The 19,277-nt window shown below is 36.4% G+C and overlaps 3 long non-coding RNA genes across 4 annotated transcripts; 2 read left to right on the forward strand and 1 right to left on the reverse strand.

The window, feature by feature from the left end:
- The first annotated feature begins 4,275 nt into the window (after positions 1–4,275).
- LOC135299924 (uncharacterized) lies at positions 4,276–12,437 on the forward strand. Of its 2 annotated transcripts, XR_010361763.1 has the most exons (4): positions 4,276–4,296; positions 4,922–4,961; positions 11,813–12,009; positions 12,325–12,437. It is a non-coding gene; the product is annotated as an uncharacterized LOC135299924 (long non-coding RNA). The 2 variants fall into 2 exon arrangements; XR_010361762.1 differs by lacking the exon at positions 4,276–4,296 and having other exon boundaries at positions 4,303–4,961.
- LOC135299926 (uncharacterized) lies at positions 11,126–12,438 on the reverse strand. The gene is made up of 3 exons (XR_010361765.1): positions 12,301–12,438; positions 11,896–11,985; positions 11,126–11,243 (listed from the first exon to the last, which is right to left on the reverse strand). It is a non-coding gene; the product is annotated as an uncharacterized LOC135299926 (long non-coding RNA).
- An 8-nt stretch (positions 12,439–12,446) lies between these two features.
- LOC135299925 (uncharacterized) lies at positions 12,447–17,448 on the forward strand. Its single transcript, XR_010361764.1, has 3 exons — positions 12,447–13,244; positions 13,497–13,655; positions 15,133–17,448. It is a non-coding gene; the product is annotated as an uncharacterized LOC135299925 (long non-coding RNA).
- Positions 17,449–19,277: the final 1,829 nt, after the last annotated feature.

Below are 19,277 nucleotides of genomic sequence, written 5' to 3' on the forward strand. Positions count from 1 at the left end.
GTGCCATTTGCATATTATCATATTATCATACCATCACATTTCCCTTTTTGATGGTTAATACTTATTAACCATCAGCTCAAGGTACAGAACATGTGTTAGTCCAAGTGTCAGGTTTCGAATGAAGGGACAGTGACACTGGTTATGTGGAAAAAGAAATATGAATACACTGATGACACAAGAAGGAGATGGTGAAAGGTGCTGTTGTTCCAGTGATTTGCAGTTATATGCCATGAGCAGCAGAAATTACAGAAGAGAAAGCTATTAAATTACTACTTCCGTTCATGGTCCATATCTAAATATTATTTTCACATGGCACAGAATTTCTTAGTGACTGAAATACTGTCAGGCATGGCAAAATATGTAAATATAATTTGCTCCATAGGAGCCACTACTGTGTGAGTGTTTCAATAGCTGACCCAGTGTATCTTGACTAAATTGCTGTTTGAAGACACAAGTAGCTAGATGGAATCAGTTGTCCTCTAGGTAGCCTAAATATCTCATGCTGTGTTCATTAAGAACATCACTCAGAGTGCTGTGTTAGAATTCATGGAGTTCTTTGCTCAATTTGATCATCTTTAGAAGTGCACAAGATCACAGGCCAGATTCATCAAAGCAAGGGATAAAAGAGATTTTCCTTTGTGCAGCTTGGATGTGGAGCTACTTTAAATTAAACTATTTTAATAAATTTAGTTTTCACTTCATTAACAGTTTTGCATTTTGTAGTGGATGACTGCTAAAGCAAGAATGATATGAAAATTCTGGACTTGTTTATATACAATTTTCAATTGTATACTGGAAATTTTGTGCTATTATCTGGTAGAAAAATTGCTAATTTGTGTCTGTCTTAATGCAATAACAAAAGGGCCTCTGTAGAGATCCAAATTATTAAAATTATTAGAAAGATGCCACTGCCCAAATTAAAGCGCAAATGAGACCATATACCAACGTCAATATAATGGATTTTTATTTAGCAGTAAAGTTGAGGTAGAGAGATAGGGAGAAGGAGAGTGGGGAGAGAAAGTGGCAGAGAAGCAGACAAAAATACCAGCACTCTGTAAATTCCACAAACATCCTGTCAGTCCTCCTGGTCTTCTCAGTGATTGCTGTCTTCTGGAGGCAGTGGTTGCAGACTGGATCCATCAAGTGGTGGAGGAGCAAATCCAAAGAACACAAACTCTGTTGGGTTTATAGTAACTCAGGTTCAGGTGGGAATGCCCAGGGAAGGGGAGTTTCACACTGGGTAATGTAATACAAATCACAAGACACCTGAATGATGGAGTGTTGTGGATCACAGGACGCTTTAAGGGTCTTGACACCTCTTAGCCAGCATAGCCCCTCAATCCTCAACCAAGAGGAATCCTCTCATTTTATATGTGAACATCCCATACTTTGGATTGGACTTTTCACAGCTGGAGCCATTAGATAAGGGAGGACAATGGCATGATAAGAAGGACTTACCCACCTCAGAGCATTTGCCTCTTACCAGCCTTATCTGGGAACCCAGTTTGCAGCTCCAGGTGAGCTGGCCCTTCTGCACCTGGGAGGCCAGTCTCAGGTGCATCCCCAACAGACTGAGCCATTAGCACCAACATTCCAGACTCTTGCAGCACCTGGCCAAATATTTGACTCATTAATCACTAGCAGTCACTCTCACAGCCCCTTAATACCAATTTTTTTTCCATACAGGGTGTTATTTGCATAAGATGATAGACTGCAGTTTGGGCTTTTAAATTAGTAAAAGGAAAAGATTACTCAAATTAGAGCTCATTTTAGGAGTCTGTCATCTCAGTTTGAGGACCTATAATTGTTTAGACCCAGGGAACTAAAAATGTGAATGAAAATTACAATTGTCAAAGTTTTAAAGGGAATGCAGTACAAAGAATAAGGTTTGGAGTTGGAGCATAGTTGAAAATGTCAGGACCTAATAAAACTTGGGAGTGTCTGCACTGAAAACCACTTCTATTTTGGAACCCATTTACCTGGGTGACATCTAGAGTTTGCTATAAAAGATGATTTACTCACACAAGAGACAGCCAATCTGTTTTTTCTGCATACTTATTCTTCCTTGGCCTACAGCATGTTTTGGGTTCCCTTAACAACAGGACATTATCAACAACATTGGCTTGGAAGGAGTGGTCTGGGTAATGTGGCTGTGGTCAGGTTAAGGTCTGCAGTGTCTCTTTTTAGAGTATTTTTATTAATATTTATGCTGGTATTGTTTGCTTTCTTATCTCATTGGTATTTCTATTAAGCTGTTCTTATCCCAACCTGTGATTTTGTCTTTTGATCCTCCAATTAATTGCTGCATTGGGGAGGGGGAAAAGGTGGGAAAGAGAGCAAATAGTGTGTGGTTTTGTGTTTCAGTTGAACGCCAAATTGTGGAGTACCTTTCCTAAAGCATGACAACAACACAGCTCATGAGGGAGACTGGAAGAAGAACAATTGTTATATGCTTTGTACTCTGGAAATATCTTGATTTTTCCCAATTCCAAACACTGAAAATTCAAAAGAAAGATATCTTATCCCCTTCCTCCAAAAGTGATGTTTGGTTAAAAACTTATCAGAAAACCAAAAAGGTAATTCTGTCAGTTTTCTTGAAAACTCTAAAAATAACCTCAGGACTGAGTCTTCTAAAGTTGAGATGGATAATCAAGTTAGAGTATTCTTGTTAGAGGCACAGAAGATTAAGTATAAAGACTAATAGGAAAATAATTTAAAATTTTCTTCAACCTGCTTCTTACCACTGTATAATTAGACATATACTTACTAATTGCTGACTATTCCCAAATTTACTCATGCTTAAATTACAATGTGATATGTCATATGTTTATGTCACATAAAAGTCCCCTCTGCTCAATTAACAGACATCTAATCTAGAAAAATTTCATGCAAGTGCAACAAGTATCACGGAGCAGCAATTAATTGTAAATGCTTTCAGACAAATCAAAGAAAGCCATTGAAGATATTTGTCTATCAGCTGACATGAACTTGGAGACGAATGCTCACCCACATGCTTCACTGCCTCTGAACTCATGTAAATTATTCTCTTACAACTACCAGTTAAATACATTTGTGCACAGAGAAATCTCTAAGAATAAATGCCTTCTGGCATTTTAAAGAGATAATGTCAGGATTCCTGTCCAACAGGGGAAAACAACCCTGTTTGTTTATCTGAGACAGAACAATATTGTGGAAAAAAAAGATGGGAGAGCAAGATACAACTGTGCTTAAGACATCTCAGTACTATATCCACTTCTCTCCAGAAGCAAGGCTTAACCCAGAACAAGAGCTAGGCACATAATGGCATTAGCACCTCCATTCAATGCTTGCATATTCAAAATGTGCAAAATTTAAATATGAATGGCTTATCCCTGTTTGGCCATTCTCTAACAGAAGTCATAGATGAGTGTCTGTGGAAAGGTACAGGAAACAACATATTTAAGCATCCACAAACAAGACAAGAAAGTAAACACGCATTAAATGTCACAATCTCTTTTGATAAACTAAAAGCAAGTGGACATTTTTCTTCTCTGGTAAACAAGATGGCTATGGAAAGAATCCTGATAATCTGAATTCAAAACCTTGTTTTGGGGATGCTACATTGAAGGTTGGAAACAGTGAAAATGCTAACTTTGATAAATAACTTTACAATACAATATCTTTAATAGAAAGCCTCTTTTCCCAGTCAAACTATTTTCCTCAGTCTTTAGCAGATACTACTGGCACTGAATAAGTCCAGGAATAATATACAGTGTTATGAACCCCCAAGTTTAGTACTCAAAGATAATTAATTCTGGCCTATCCTGGTCATTTCCTTGCTTTTGGGTCTCTAAATCATACCTTGAACATTAGTTTAACCAAAAGGCTTTTTGATTAATATGTATATACAAGGCACACAGTTCACTGCACTCTTAAAGTTCATCAGTTTACTGCCAAAAAAATTATTTCAATAAGCAGCTCACAGCTCTTGGGGCCTAGGTTTTTAATTAAGCACTGGTTTTACAGCTGCACCCTTTTAAAGGGGTAAATGTACACTCATACTCCTCTGTTGTCATCTTATTGCAGAAGTTCCATACTGTTGTCTCCTTATCACAAAAGTTTCATACTTGGTGTTTTCTCATGGGCAGCTCCTCAGAGCTCTGACTCTTTCTTCTTCACAAAGTAGCCAACTAACTCCAAGTCTCTCTCAACCAGCCAACCCACTCTTTTATAGCACTTTTCTTCTCATTGTCACACCTGTTAAAGTCAGGCCTGCTCCTAATCTTTGATAATTGGCCCAGTTGCAACTCCTTAGGAGTGAGGTTACTTTCTGTACTATCTTTATTTTCTTATATTCTATCCCCCCACACTCCTCATAGTCTCTTCCTCACAATTTCTTTTATTTTTCTCTTGCATCAAGTAAAAGTTGTCTTCTATAAAGAATTTTGCTAGCACGAAACTAGTTTTGCTGCCTTAGTTTCTGCAGCATTGCATAGCATGACAAGGCCTCACACAGATGAAGCTGAATTTCCCTTCTTTATTTGCTTTCAAAGCCAGTGGGAGCTATGTCCATACACCTGATGACATTATTTAGTCACTAGACATTAGAACAAAGACTTGTGGGAAAAGCAAAAAACTCTCTATGAAATTATGAATCTTCTTAGAGGATTCGCAGCAGACATTTTCAGCAATTCAGACATAACAGAGAGATTATTCTTCAGACCACTGATTTACAGCTGGGGCACAAAGGGAGTAGGTGAAAACCATTCTGTTCATCTCAACCTCTGCCCAACCAGGGTTTCCCATGTTTTCTTTGAATACTTGTGTTGTTCATCTGCACACTTTTGCTGGTCACTCCAAACCAATGCAGAGCAGAAGGTGGCAGTTTTGTGACAGTACTAATCTGTCACTGTGATATTTTCTGAAAAATCTCTTTGCCCAGAATTCTTCTCCTGGGAAGCTGAGAGGCCTCAGAGAAAAAGGTAAATAATATTATCTGATTTTCTTCTCCTTTTCTCTGCTTTGGAATATGGTGGGTGTTGTTTCATTGGTTTCATGTGAATTGTTTTTACTTAATGAACAATCATGGTCCAGCTGTGTCGAGACTCTGGGGAGTCAGCAGTTTTCATTATCATTCTTGTTAAGCCTTCTGATGTAACCTTTCTCTAATCTGTAGTATAATATAATATAATATAATATAATATAATATAATATAATATAATATAATATAATATAATATAATATAATATAATATAATATAATAATATAATATAATAATCAGTCTTCTGAGAACATGGAGTCAGATTCACTCATCTCTCACCTCGTCCTAGTGACCCCTGCAAAGTCAACACTAACCAGCAAATGTTTGCTGGCTATGAGCTGATGACAATGCACAAAAGTATCTGAGAGTATTTACTAAATACATTTCACAACTTCCTGAGGTATCACACTGAGGTAGATTCCTCAGACAGGGGAGGACAGAATTGGAAGGGCTGAGTTAGAAGGGTCCCACAAGGATCACATAGTTTAACTCCTGGCTCTGCATGTAAAATGACAGCAGGATAGAATACAGACTTTGTTTCTAAAGGAAGCAAAGACTCAGTCTCGTATTATGCAAATATACCAAATTCACTACAAATCTGCCGACTCCAATCACTCTTTTATTGAATTAATTTTCTAGTGGTTTGTTGTTACTATAAATTCTGATATTAACTCAACCTTTCTCTCATAGTGTGAACTTATTTGTGCTTTCTTTTGTGGTGCTCTCCTGCTTAGATTATTGACAGATGCTTTTTTACTTACCTTCTGGTTTTTTCCACAGCCTGAAGTCTTTAGGTTATCATGCCACACTTGGTGGCTCTGGAGGCTGCAATTGCTTCTGCTAATGTCATGATGCTGTTTAAATCCTGTCTCTTGAGACCGCTTTTATCGTCTGATAGGTCATCATGGTCACGACAACATGCTGTATAATGGCTCGACAAGTAGCCTATATTTGCTCTGACTAGACTGAAATGGGCAGAATGCCAAAGCATGTTGAGTCTAAAAATTTTGCTTCATAAAATATTGAAGGGCACAATGGATTCTGCCAAAAGCAACTTATTTCTTCTCCTAAGGGGTCCTCCTTGGATTTCTTATAAATGCTGTGGACAGACTTTGATTGAACTCCATGGGTCAGGGGTCAGTAAAAGGTAATGAAGTAGTGGGACGACCACTTAACTTCAATGCATCTTGAAAGAGGCATGTTTCAAGAGAAAAAAAAGGCACAAGTTAAGCACATAGTCATTAATGTCTTGATTATCAGAGGCTTGTGATCAGAGAAAATACAGTTAGGTAAGCATCAAGTGAGGAAATAATGGGAGAAAAAGCCCATAATAAAAAGGTCTAATGAAATGAGACTTTATGGACATTTGCTGAGTGCACTTATGGCCCTATATCAATAAAATAATAATACAGAAGGAGCTGTCTCCCATTTGCAAGAAATATAGAAACCATGCTCCAAAGAGACTTGTGTGTATAATAAGACATAATCTGTGATGGTACACAATATGCTGACCAGAAAGGCTGGTAATAAATCCCAACACCATTATTTTGCTTTTCAGCATTGTCTGCACATTTATGCATATTATTAAAATGATGTATCAAATTTTATTTATTTTACTACAACTCAGCTGGAGTAGTAATGAAATTCATGTCCACATTTTTTTTCCAGCTGTTACTACAAATGGCATGAGAAGGAAATATGGATATGTCTGACATGCTTTACATTGAAGTACAGTGGGCTCCAGTGCTCTGACTGGCCGTCCTGGCTCTCTGAAGGACATAGACCATAGAAATAGGAAAGCTCAGCAGATGCCCAGAAGTAGAATTTCTTTTCTTTTCTTTTCTTCCTGGTGATGTGTCACAGCTGATAGGGCCGTGACTCTTCTTTACATCTCTCTTTTCAGGGCAGGATATGTGTATGAGGTTCTGCATGCAGCTACTTTTCTCTCTTGATTTTATTATTTTGAGGTTAAAACTTACATCTGTAATTTCCATGTTGAGTAGGAACTACTGAAAACTCCTAGTCTGTGTCATACATCAAGAGGGAGAGGCTTCCACTCCAGGGAAATCTTGAGGGCAGAATCATCTACTGCATCATGGGGGCCCTTCTAAGTTCTCAGTGAGATTGGCATTTTTACATTACATACACTGTCAGGATCTCTGAGAGGCTGATTATTTTGTAAAATTTGGTCTTTTTTATCTCTGTGTATTTGTCTGGATGTAGCAGTTGTGTGATATAGCATAACACTGGCTTTACTGCAATGAATACAGACTTACAAAAGCATTAATGATTTTAAGACTAGCTTTCCATGTTAAAAAGTTTCTAGGTATCTACCTGTTTCTATAAAAGGGATGCTTTTCTGAGCTATCATGTGATAGTTGACCCAAAAAGTATAAAAAGGAAGTAGAACCCAGGTTATGAAATACTGGGATTTCAAAAAACACATCTGTCAAATCAGGAACAGCTGGGACCCACAGTTATATGTCCTGTCCAGTGAGAAATTTTGACTTTCTTTGCCTTGAATTTGGTGTATTTACTGCATATGGCATTGGGAATTCAATGCCTCACCTACAAAAATAATTTTCTGGTGTGGATTGCTACTAAGCTGGTCATAGGAAGCCAAGTTGCATACCAAATTCAGAAGGGAAAAAACCCAAACAGCTTAAAATGGAAAGCATCCTACTGCATATTGGATTAATGTGCTGTCAGCAACATTATGTGTTATTGCGTCAGAAATGGAGAAAATAGTAACACAATTTTAAAAAATCAGCCTGTGGAATTTTCTTTTTTCTCACTCTATTGCAGACTCCAGTTATAGAGAGCTGATCACTCTCTTTTCATTCTCAGTAGAATGATCAGTACATGTGGACCTTCCTTCAGTGCTAGAAACCTAAAATGGGCTTTCAGCAAAGCACAATATTATTCTGACTTGATTGTGCAGGGAGTCATTGATAGAAAAAAAATTATCTGTAGAGAATTCTAAAAAAAATTCTCTGTAGAAAATCACTACTGCTTGTTACAACAGAAAGGTCTGTCCAAAAATACTAACAGTCATGATACAACTATAGGAAAAATCCACCACATTCTGCAGGCATAAATCAAGTGCCTGGATGCCTAGATACCATGACAGCTCTAATTTTGTAGTCTGGCAAATCCCTTGTCTCTATTGCCTTCAATGTAAGAGGAATGGGAAGAAAGAGGAAAATTCCTAAGGCATCCAACTATCTATAGGAAGGATTAAAGAGACCATTCTTAAAGGGGTGGAAGAATCTCCTAGTGTTGTGATGATATCTGGTTGAATACGACTTGGTAGATCTTCAAAACCCTAAAAATATGCTTCCCCAACCAATATGTTTTACTGGATTGTGCTGGTCCGGTTTACCTGCTATTTTCCATCCCTAACTTCTACAAATAAGTTTATGTTCAGCTCAGTTACAAAGTCCCAATGTTCAGGGACATTTTTTGTTGTTTGTTTTTCTTTGCTTGTTTATTTTGTTGGTTTTAACCTGATTTGAAAATAAGATTAAATTTTGCTTTTGAGGGATGAATCTCACTTAACCTCAAAGAAGACATTTTTTTTTCTCCAAACAAACAGTAATAATTAATAACACATTTCTTCAGGCAGAAAACACCCATGGAAAATCTTTGTGATGAACATTTAGGTTATTAGCATAGTGAAACAGGGGAATATGACTGAAATATTGTCAGTCCTTACATAATTAATGTTATTGAATGCATCCTACTACTGTATCTATCTTTGTATTTATTCATACCCCCAGGCTTCTAAGACAAAATTCTTTAGATATATAAGTATATATGTTTAGTATATACACGTTTTGTACATTCAGCATTTTAAATATTAAAAACTGTTTAATGAGATAAGGTACCTCACTGCACACCACAATATCTCTTTTTGTCATGCTTTTTCACCAGTGCACAATTTTATGGGTGAAGTTCATGGAAATATTGAACAACTGTTCAAGAAATCTCTGTTTTTATCACTGACAAAGCAGAGAATTTCAGCTTCACCCTAGAATGACACATAAACACTGTTATTTTCAAAAAAAGATAAAAGAGAATTAGCAGAAAAAAACCTCTCTGATGCCAATCAATTATGTGGCAAGTAGTTTAACAACAGAATAATAATCTGGAACAGGGACGTTTATTAGTAAGCATAAAAATGTTGATTCCCTACTAAGGCTGCTGTTAATGTATGTAAAGCATTACAAAAAGAAACTTCTGAAACTCCCTGAAAAAATAACAACAGCTTCTTCAGCATGCATGGGAAAACTACTTGTAGTTACCTCTATCAACAAATGCTACCATTTCAAAATTAATTCATTGTTCTTCTACATCTAGTAAATAATTAATACATTTTGCACTCCCAAAATTTGTTTTGTCTCTCAGGCTCGGCATGGGGAGTTTTTCCTGATTCTTACTGAGGAAAGTTTAGATAATTTAAAATATTAGAAGTGAGAAAGAATCAAACCTACCCTTATCTTTTCTAATGCAGAGTTGCAGTGTCATACATACCAGCAGTACCACTGAAGTAAAAACAAAAAAGAAGGGGGACAAGGAGATCAAAAGTGATATCTACCAGAGAATGTAAAAAAATAAAGTCTTTAGCAAAGAAATTTTTGGAAGAACAGGAATACCCATTTGACTGTATGTTTTTCAGTTGTCTTTATTTTTTCCTAACAATCACCCACTAAACCTCCAGAGTATTGTCTGCTGATGGTGCCATCACTTCTGACCTCATCTTAGCCAGTTAAAGTATTTTTGAGTTTTCAATGCTAGAGATGTTAGTTCAGGACATTGCTCATGTCCTCAAACCCCACTGAAATCCCACACTACAAGCTGTGAATTTACTGAGAATTTACTGTGAATTTATCTTCATTGAGAATCAGAGATGGATCAGAGCCAGATGGAGGGGCTGAACAGCTGGATTTCAGTCTTCCCAATGTGCAAAGCAGATTTTCCTATACAAAAATTCAGGCCAACATACACCTTGCTGCTTAGTGAGAGGTGTAACCCTTCAGTCATTACTGAGACTTGTGCATGCAATATGTTAATTACAAGATTAGAAATGACTTTTGAAAGTTACTCTCATACAGCATGAAGAAATGCTCTGTCTTAACAGACATTGCAGTCAGACAAACATCTGATTTTGCAAGCACCAGTTTTGAAGTACAGTACTGGCAGTTACAAAAATCTTGGCTTGACTTCTAAAATGAGAGACTTGTTGTGGATATCATTAAGAGAGAAGAAATAAAGTAAAACAAGTTACTTCTATAATGTTACTTCTCTGACCATAGCCTAAGATTAGAAATGAGATTTCAGAATAAAGAACATCCAACATATTACATGAAGTGAAACATCTACAAATGATTACAAGGAAAAATTTACTTTATTAGAAAGATACGTTCTTTGATCAGTGTTAATGAACTGTACATGAAAGGTATGGGTTTCAAAGAAATGATGGGAACTACAGTGTTGGAAGAATGTAATAATGTTTCAGGCTTTTGCCTCACACTCCTTTCTTAGTAGAAAATTAATGACTCATATGACTGAAAACTGTTATTTTAAGATTATTATTTTTGAAGAACTGCTAATTATTCCTAATGAAATTACTTTACTGTGGATACAAGCATACAAACTGCTTCATTCACTTTGTGTTTATACAGCTCTCTGAGCTCTGAAACATGCAATCCAGCTACTGTACAGCACTCCCACAGTGCCAGGTTAAATGAGTCTTCCCATAAATATGTACCAATCAATTAATCAGTTTTCCTATTAGTCATTGGTTTTATTATGACCACAATGTTTGAAAACAAGCAGTCTGAGCACAGTGGATTAAATTTTCCCTTCTGAGGGCATGAGAGTAATGGCTCATATTGCTGGGAAAGCATTTGCCTCAGAAAAAAAAAACAAACAAACAAGTGAATGAGGAGATGCTGACAATAGTCTCTCTTTCCTTACGTGTTTTCCACTAAACGCAAAATTTAAATATATCTGCAGCTCCACGCATGCAAAAAGTATTTCTGAACCTCAAGAAACCTTACCTTTTCTGTTCACCCATCATACATAACAATTAATATTTACATCATTTTTATTCAAAAACCTTGGTTAGTTTCTGTGAGAAGCTGTTGGAAGCTTCCTCCACGTCCAGAGGAGTCAGTCCCTGGCAGGTTCAGAGATGGATGTGCTGCTGGTCAAGGCTGGACTAATGAGAAATGGTGATAATGCCCTTGTGATAACAGATTTAAAAAGAAGTTAAAAAAACCAAAACCAAAATGTTATTGCACAATTGTAATTGCAGCCAGAGAAGAACAGAGTGAGAACATGTGAGAGGAGCAGTGTGGTCTTTGTGAGGGTCCCAGGATGAGGGAAGAGGTAAATCTGACTCAGGGGGCTGCTGCCAGTGGGATGAACCCACGACAGAGAAGTTCATGGAGAATTTCTTCTGTGGGAGGGACCCCATGGGAGCAGGAGAAGGACTCCTCTCCCTGAGCAGTGGCAGAAACAGTGTGTGATAAATTGATCATAACCCTCATTCCCTCTCTCCCTGCAACACTGGGGAAGGAGGTAGAGCTGGGAGAGAATGAGGGTTGGGGGAAAGTCTTTTCAAGGTCTTATTTTACTTCTCATTATCCTGCTCTGATTTTGTTAGTAATAAATTCAATTAATATTTATAATTCAAGTCTGTTTTGCCCATGATGGTATTTGGTGAATATTCTCTTTCTCAGCCCTTAACTCATGAAGCTTTTATTGTATTTTTATTTCTCTGTCCAGCTGCAGAGAGAAGCGATAGAGGCCTTGGAGGGTGCCTGGCAGCCAGACAGGATCAATCCACCACTGTACATGAAGTTACTGACCTCAAGATGTGCTTCTGAAGCTTCATAGAGCAGAAGCAGAAACATTACCAAGGGATGATGCCCTAATTATTCCAGAGTTCAGCACCACCACTGTGAGCAAAATAAAAGCCTGAGGTAAATTCACTGCAAAAATGTTTCTAAACTCCTGGCAAGCCTTACGGCAAAAAAGGTTTTTTAACACTGAAACACGGAGGTTAAGGAAACAGCTGTTGTCTCTGAAGATAGAGTCTAGCAAATGAATTGGTGAAACACATAGTTATCTTCCGTTTGGCTTTAAGGTGAGTTCCTCATGCCTTTCGGGTAATACATTTTTAAAATTTTTGTTCTACATAAAAGCTGATCTAATTTAACAGCCCATCCAGTAAAAGGCAGAATCCTGTTGTCCCACTCCCTTCCTTTACTCACTTTTTCTTCCTCTCCTGTTTTCAGCACTAGCATTCTGCCTCCTTCCCTCCTACTGGCTGGGCTGCACAGCTGAGCCTGAGTCAGCTTACCAAAGTCATCAGCAGAAGTGAATCACTTCCACATGAAGCTGATAAGGGAAGTAAAAGTCCTTGCTGTATCAGCACAAGATATTTGCTTTAATTCTTCACACTTTTATTTATTTTCATATAAATATATATTTGTGTGTATGTGTAATGTTAAAGTAATTCCTCTGTCATATTTACTTGTCATTGATCAGTCAGCTTAATCATCACAGAAAAGGTTGTTGTAACACTAAAGGGTCTCTCCGTGTTATTCTTGTCTTCTGCCTTCTGGTGATCCCCACACTATCAGATAATGTAGCTGAATATCAGTGTCCCTGCTATTAAGCATATATTATAAAAGACCCTTAATTCATCCTGTCATTTTTAGTGAAGCAGTAGCTGAAATGAAGCTGTTAACTTGCCTCACTAGCCTGGTTTAGTTTGAAGTGGGGATTTTATAACACAATTTATGAATAGTGGTGATTAGAAATACCAACAGACATGAAATAGAGGAACAGCCTTTTGTATGAGTTAACACAGAAGTATGAATTCCTGCTGATCTGGTTTACTTCTGGTGTGCTACTTATTGGCACATGAGTTTCACAGTGGGCATCACAGACCACTGAAAATTCAGGCTCAGATGGTCAATGTTTTTTATTCTGTAATACACGGTGTCATTCATCAGCTGTCACTTTTAATTGCTGGGTGTTGGTCACTCGGACACATAGTGAACCATAAGAAAGAAACCTGTCAACAAAATCCATCAGGAATGTTACTTTGGAAGAAGAGTTTAAGTGTTATTTGTAAAGGACAACAAGAAATCTTCAGACATAAAGGAGAAGGAAAACATACAGTTACATACAATGGCTGATTATTGTTACTGTAAGGAAAACCTTTTAAAAAATACGTATGCTTTTATCTCTGTTTTTTCTCATAAACACTTGTGTACCAGAGTGGGAAGAAAAATGAACAAAAACACATGGCTCAACAAGCAGGAAGACATTTAAAATGTCAGACTAGTTTTGCAAAATCATTCCAAAATGTAGCCATGGATACTCACAGCTACTTTGAGAAAACATTGTTTACCATTATGTGGGCATCAAGTCCAGAACACATTGCTGCTTCTTTTTTCAGGGTTTGCAGTGGAGGAAACTTGACCATTTACTCTCTATTCCCTACACATGAAAGGAGTACCAGAAATGTTCAGAGCAAAGAGCTAGAACTTCTGGGACAACGGGACATGAACTGGACCATGGATGGTGTTTCCAGGCAAGCAGCATCTATAGCTACTGGGTAAATTGTAGAACTTCAAAATTTAAAAATCACACCTTATGCACAAATATTTTGCCTCCTTTTTTTGCTGAAAAAAGAGGAGATGTCTCAAACTTATTACCAACATGTAAGAACAAAGTTAGAAAGTGATAGTTTTATAAATGACACTTCTTTTCCCCCAGCTGACAAGACTTGAAAAGTAGTACTTTCAGGTAGGATGTAAGTAGGCTGTAAATCAGCTAAATTCATTCCTGAAGGAGCACATCTGCACAGCAAAATAGTTGAAACCACTGGTTAAAAGTCCTGCAATTTAGGAAAGATGATCAGATTTTGTTATTTCCAAAGGGACACGTTACAGAGAGAGAGAGAAAGAGAGAGATTCCTCTCCTCTTTATCTGTTAAATCATGTGAGCAGGTATCAGTGACATGGCCTCTATGTCCTCTCGTTAAAATACAAGAAGGCTGTAGCAGAATGGGAAGAAGAGGGAAAAAATATCAGAACCCAAGGAAAATAAGAGACAAAATAACACAGAAGTCTTGCATTGGGATAGTGTCCTAAAAGCGCTATTTACAGAAAGAAATGCAAATTGATTGTTGAGTAATTTTAACAAATTCTAATGCTAAAATAATGTGGGAAATCACGTGTTGGTCATTCTGTATAAGAAAAAATTCCTCTGACACCTCTCCACTCCCTGGTGGATGTTAATGGAAGCTGGTTGATGTTAATTTCACATTACTTTGCTGCTCATTGTTCAGGCAATTAATCTAAGGTAGTCATCTAGATTTCCTCTGCAGGCAGTGAAGAGGGAGCAGAACCCTTACTACACAATGTATTCCATCCTAAAATTTATATCTATAAGGGCTCAGGTGAATAACAGACGCAAACAATAATTACTTTCAGAGGGCCCAACCTTTGAAAGAGATGCCCAAAAAAGTTTTCTTACCTGGATGACTAAATATGGGGTTTCAAGCTTATACTTAGTCATATCTTTTACAGGTTTTCCAGCTTTGGTGTTTCAACATTCCTCAGAATTATTAAGTATTTACCTAATCCTTGAGGCATGAAATGCTATAAGATGATAAATAGTTCAATTTGGGCATTTTATTTTTCATATAGGATGAATAGTAACAGCAGAAAAGAGGAGCTTAGTAAATAAAAGGGGTAGAGAGTTCTGAAAGTTATCACCTGTGCTCCATTTAATCCTTAGGGAAATCACTGGAGACTGATTTTCCCCACTTGGACTTAGCCATAAACCATTTTAAACATAAATAGTAAATAAAATGTAATTGTCCTTTGATTTCTGGCATTCTGACTGGGTTTTAATGTTTTCCAATGGCTCAACATGAGGACATTTGCATTTTCTATTTTATTTGTTTTCAAATAAAACCAATTTGTGAAGACTAAAGTTTAGGAAAAGACAGACTTAAGATTGTCTTTGCCCATTTTGAATTATCTACATACAGATTTTCATAGTTTTTTGCTTTTTTTTTTTCACAGCCCAACCTTTATTAGTTTCAGTTGGAGCTGCATCTTTTCCAAATGAAAACTTTGCTGTGACAAGATAAGCATGAAGAAAATGAGGAACATCTTTCCTCTCAAAAGTCTGGTTTAAGTGGCTTCCTTTGAATCATACAGTAATCTTGTGACAGATGATGATACAAAATGCATTTTCTAAGCTGGCATTACACTGCCTTAACGGTAGGAATAAAGCCCACTGAAAAACAGATTGCTGCTTCAGTGTTGGTGTAAAACTGAAATTATAAACTTGCATGATGAATTGCTGAGCTGCTCAGAACAAAAGATTTCAACTACATCAGAAAGAAAAGGTACTCCCTGAATTTATTATTCAGGTGTTCCATAAAGGTAATGATCTTACAAGAAATATGTTTTGTCAAATAAACAATTTTTGTGCAAAACACAAATAATTTTAAGTACCCAATAATTTTAACTAGTTTGGCCTTTTAATTGCCTTGAGTTCCACATTTTTTGTTTTATAACTTGAAAAAGTAATAGGAAGTCTTAATCATATTATGACTAAGCTGACATACACAGCTATTCTCTGGGCATCTTGTTCACTGTCTAAACATAAGAATGCAGATTAAGATCATATAATTAATGACTTTATTATAAGGCCTATAGAAAAGAGCCCTAAGTTAATATCAGTCAGCTTTACTTATGGTAACTCCCAATTTTAAGTCATGCTTTTTCAACAATAATATCTATTTTTTTGTCCTTATAAAAAAGTAAAATAAGTAACTAATTAAATCTTTTTTTCTACTTAAACATAGTCATTAACACCCTGATGATAGGGGCCTGCTTTCTCTCTTATTTCCTAAAGAATTGATGACTAATGAGGAATTATTAGTAGTGTAGTAATATGAATAATTCTGAAATAGAAATAAATTATAGGCTTTTATAATTACACTTCAATGTTGTACAAATCATCACAATAACAAACTTTTGTTAATCATTACAAACTTGATAAGCTCACTGACATACAGCAATGTCTTAAAAACGTGTTAGAAGTAATGTAAGACAATTGTGCTGTCTCTGATTGTTATATTAATATATCATTACAAATATTCCCCCCAGTTTTCATTTGCATTGGATAATGAGCATTGTGGTAGACAGCAAAAAACATTAATTAGCTAAACAGTGTTGAGAACAATTGACTGACTTGAACTTAGTGGCTTACACAGTGGGTGCTGTACTACTACAAAGTATTGCATGGAAGAGTAAACTATTATATATTTATAGATATATATATCAGCTCAAGGGTAAATTTAAGTTTAAATTTGGACTAGAAGTCATTACTTGGGCAATAATACTGATCTGAATCTGAAGTTTTCATAAATAATTTGTTTACTGTTAATGTAAATCGGTCGACTCCTGTTTTATCTCCAGGACTCTATAGATCAAACACAGAAAAAGATAATGTGAATAATCTGGACCTATCATATCCAGTCTTGTTTATGGCAATTACATATTTTTAAAAATGTAGAGTTACAAAAAGAGATAATTATTTAGGCCACAAGGAGTTGTGGCTAAAGCTAGTTTATTGCACAAATTGTTAGTTACTAATTAAGGAATACTCATAGGAAGAATATGGGAACATGAGTGTTGCTACTCTGTCTGGTATCTCAAGGCTTCAATAATTTTGCTTATTTGCAGAGATCAGCATGTTTTTTCATATTTGTAACTTCTAGCAAAGTTCTTTAAAAACATTCTTAAATGAAATCTTACAGTGCTCCTTTGGTCTCCTGACCTACAAGAAATGTTTTAGAAGCCTTGTTACCTGCATTTCTGTAATTTCCTAATGTATCTCACCATTTTCAGGGAAAGACAAGCAAAGTGTTTCCTGCTTTGGATACAGGGCTGTTTCAACTTTGTATTTCCTCTTCACATGCTTTCTAAAAGTTAGAATTAAGATTTTGGTTTCAACTTCATATCATTACAGCTTCCAAAAGAAAGGGATGATGGCTAGCAACTGGCTTTAATGTGGCTTAAGCATGTTTGAAAGGCTTTATTGAGTAAGCTCAGAGACCTGACTTCTTGCTACTTGAAAGCTCCACAGGGCTTAATTTCCCTAGCCTTTCATTGTCACCTTATTTCTGTTATAAATCCCAGCACTCCTTTGTAATTAATTGTGCAAATGAATAATATCAGTGTAGAGATAGTGGTCTTGGGCCAAAAGCAACTGCTGTATTTCATGCACTCCTCAGAAGTGGCTATCCACTACCACAAGAACAAAGAAAATGAGGTCAATGAAAATCCCTCATTTCCACTTCAAATGAGAGCTAGCTATAAAGAACAACTTTAGCCCACAGTTTCATTTCTACTTTTAAAATTCATCAAAGAGAGTTCTGTTAAAATACTGTGCAACGATATTAGCAGTATTAATAGGAAATAATTATGAAGAGAAATAATACCTTTTCTTGAACGGGTCCTGATATAAAGTACCAATGCTGTTAATGTAAAAGCTTAGCCCTCTTTGTATTCAGTGCTTTATTAAAAGAATTTTTATTAGCTAATTCAAGAAAGAAATATGACAAATGTCTCCTTACAAGTTCTATCCCTATCTTTCATTACAGGAGTATTTGGTAATAGAAAGTGCTTCTGGCAATACTTATCTGCATATAATGCATAAAATTTTAAGATATGAAAAAGTGTGTATGGAGGATGGCTACTTGGTGCACTCCATGAATATCAAAACATTTGCTGCCTCAATTTAAAACTAAACCTAATAATTCTTCTACTTCTTTTGATCTTATAATCATGAACTTGTATGGGACAAGTTCTCAGCAGAGGACACTGTCATAGCTCCATCAATGACAATTTATAACTCATCTGACAATCTGACCCTGTACTTTAATCCATCATTATGGTCTCAGATATTTGCCTCTCAGAGTTCTTTTTATCACCTTTGTCTTCTTTTTAAAATTAAATGTAAAAATAAAGAATTTCATGTAGTTGACATAATTTACATAACTAACCCCTGCAAACTTATCTAGTTCCTGGGTACTCTTATGATTCCTTGATGAGTATGTTGTCAGCACACAAGCCATGATAACATGGTAGTAGTACCAATGCCTATTTTCCTATTCCTATTTACTTTTCAGCTTATAGGATTTTTTTTCCAAGCCCCAAACAGGAACAGAGCCCTCTCAGCCTAGGTAAAAATTGAATCTAAACCACATACAGTTTAAGAAATGAAATGGGCAGGATGTTGCTCATATGAATTACAAATTGCAGCATTATCCATCTGCATCCAAGTGACAAGTAACTCCAGAAAACAAATCTTGGCATAGACTTAAATTTCCTATGTTAAATAGAAAATTTGGGAGCTAAACCAGGTTGAGGCAGCATCAAAGAACAGATGCTTTCTGATAGCTAGCTATGGCTTTGATTCAGGAGCATATTTAAACACAGATATGTTTAAAGGTCTTGCTGCACAGGGCTAAATGTAAAGCTGTGCTTAGAGCTAAACTGTGTGTCTATGAACAGGACCTCTCTGCAATCACATCTTTCAGGACTGCTGTAGGGACTGGTGCTGGGGTATCTTCTGTTTTGATTATCTGATCATTATCTGTCAGGATGGGAAGGTCCATCAGATAGGAAATCAAAATATTTTGATTTTGCTCTACTGTGATTGTGTTAAAGGTAGACAATCTCTGATTCTGGCAGTAAATGGAGACAGAAATTACCCTAAACTTAAGACTAGCAAGGAGATTCTTTTCTCTTTTCAAACTACCCTGTATCTGTGAAACAATTATGCCAACTGAACCAGCTTCCAAAAACTCAGAATTGAGTTGTACATTGGTATGTCTGAAAACAACACATTATTATAGTGTTTTACTTTCTTCAGATTGGGCCAAGAGCATTTAGTGTGGAATTACAACTATTAGTCAATATTAATGAAAATTTTAAATGGTTTCATGTTTAACCATTCTCTTGAACACAGCCTACAGCTATCTCACATACATTTGCTAACCCTTTCACATCTCTGCTCTGCGAGCATGTGAAGGTCAGTATTTACTATTCTAGCAGTGTTCACTGATATTCATCCAAGTTGCATGTATTTGAACAGCACATATCAGTTACTATTTTCTTTTTCTCATCAGTTCCTCTTACTGGCATGAGAA

Source organism: Passer domesticus, chromosome 4 (genome assembly GCF_036417665.1).
Source record: "Passer domesticus isolate bPasDom1 chromosome 4, bPasDom1.hap1, whole genome shotgun sequence".
NCBI lineage: Eukaryota > Metazoa > Chordata > Aves > Passeriformes > Passeridae > Passer > Passer domesticus.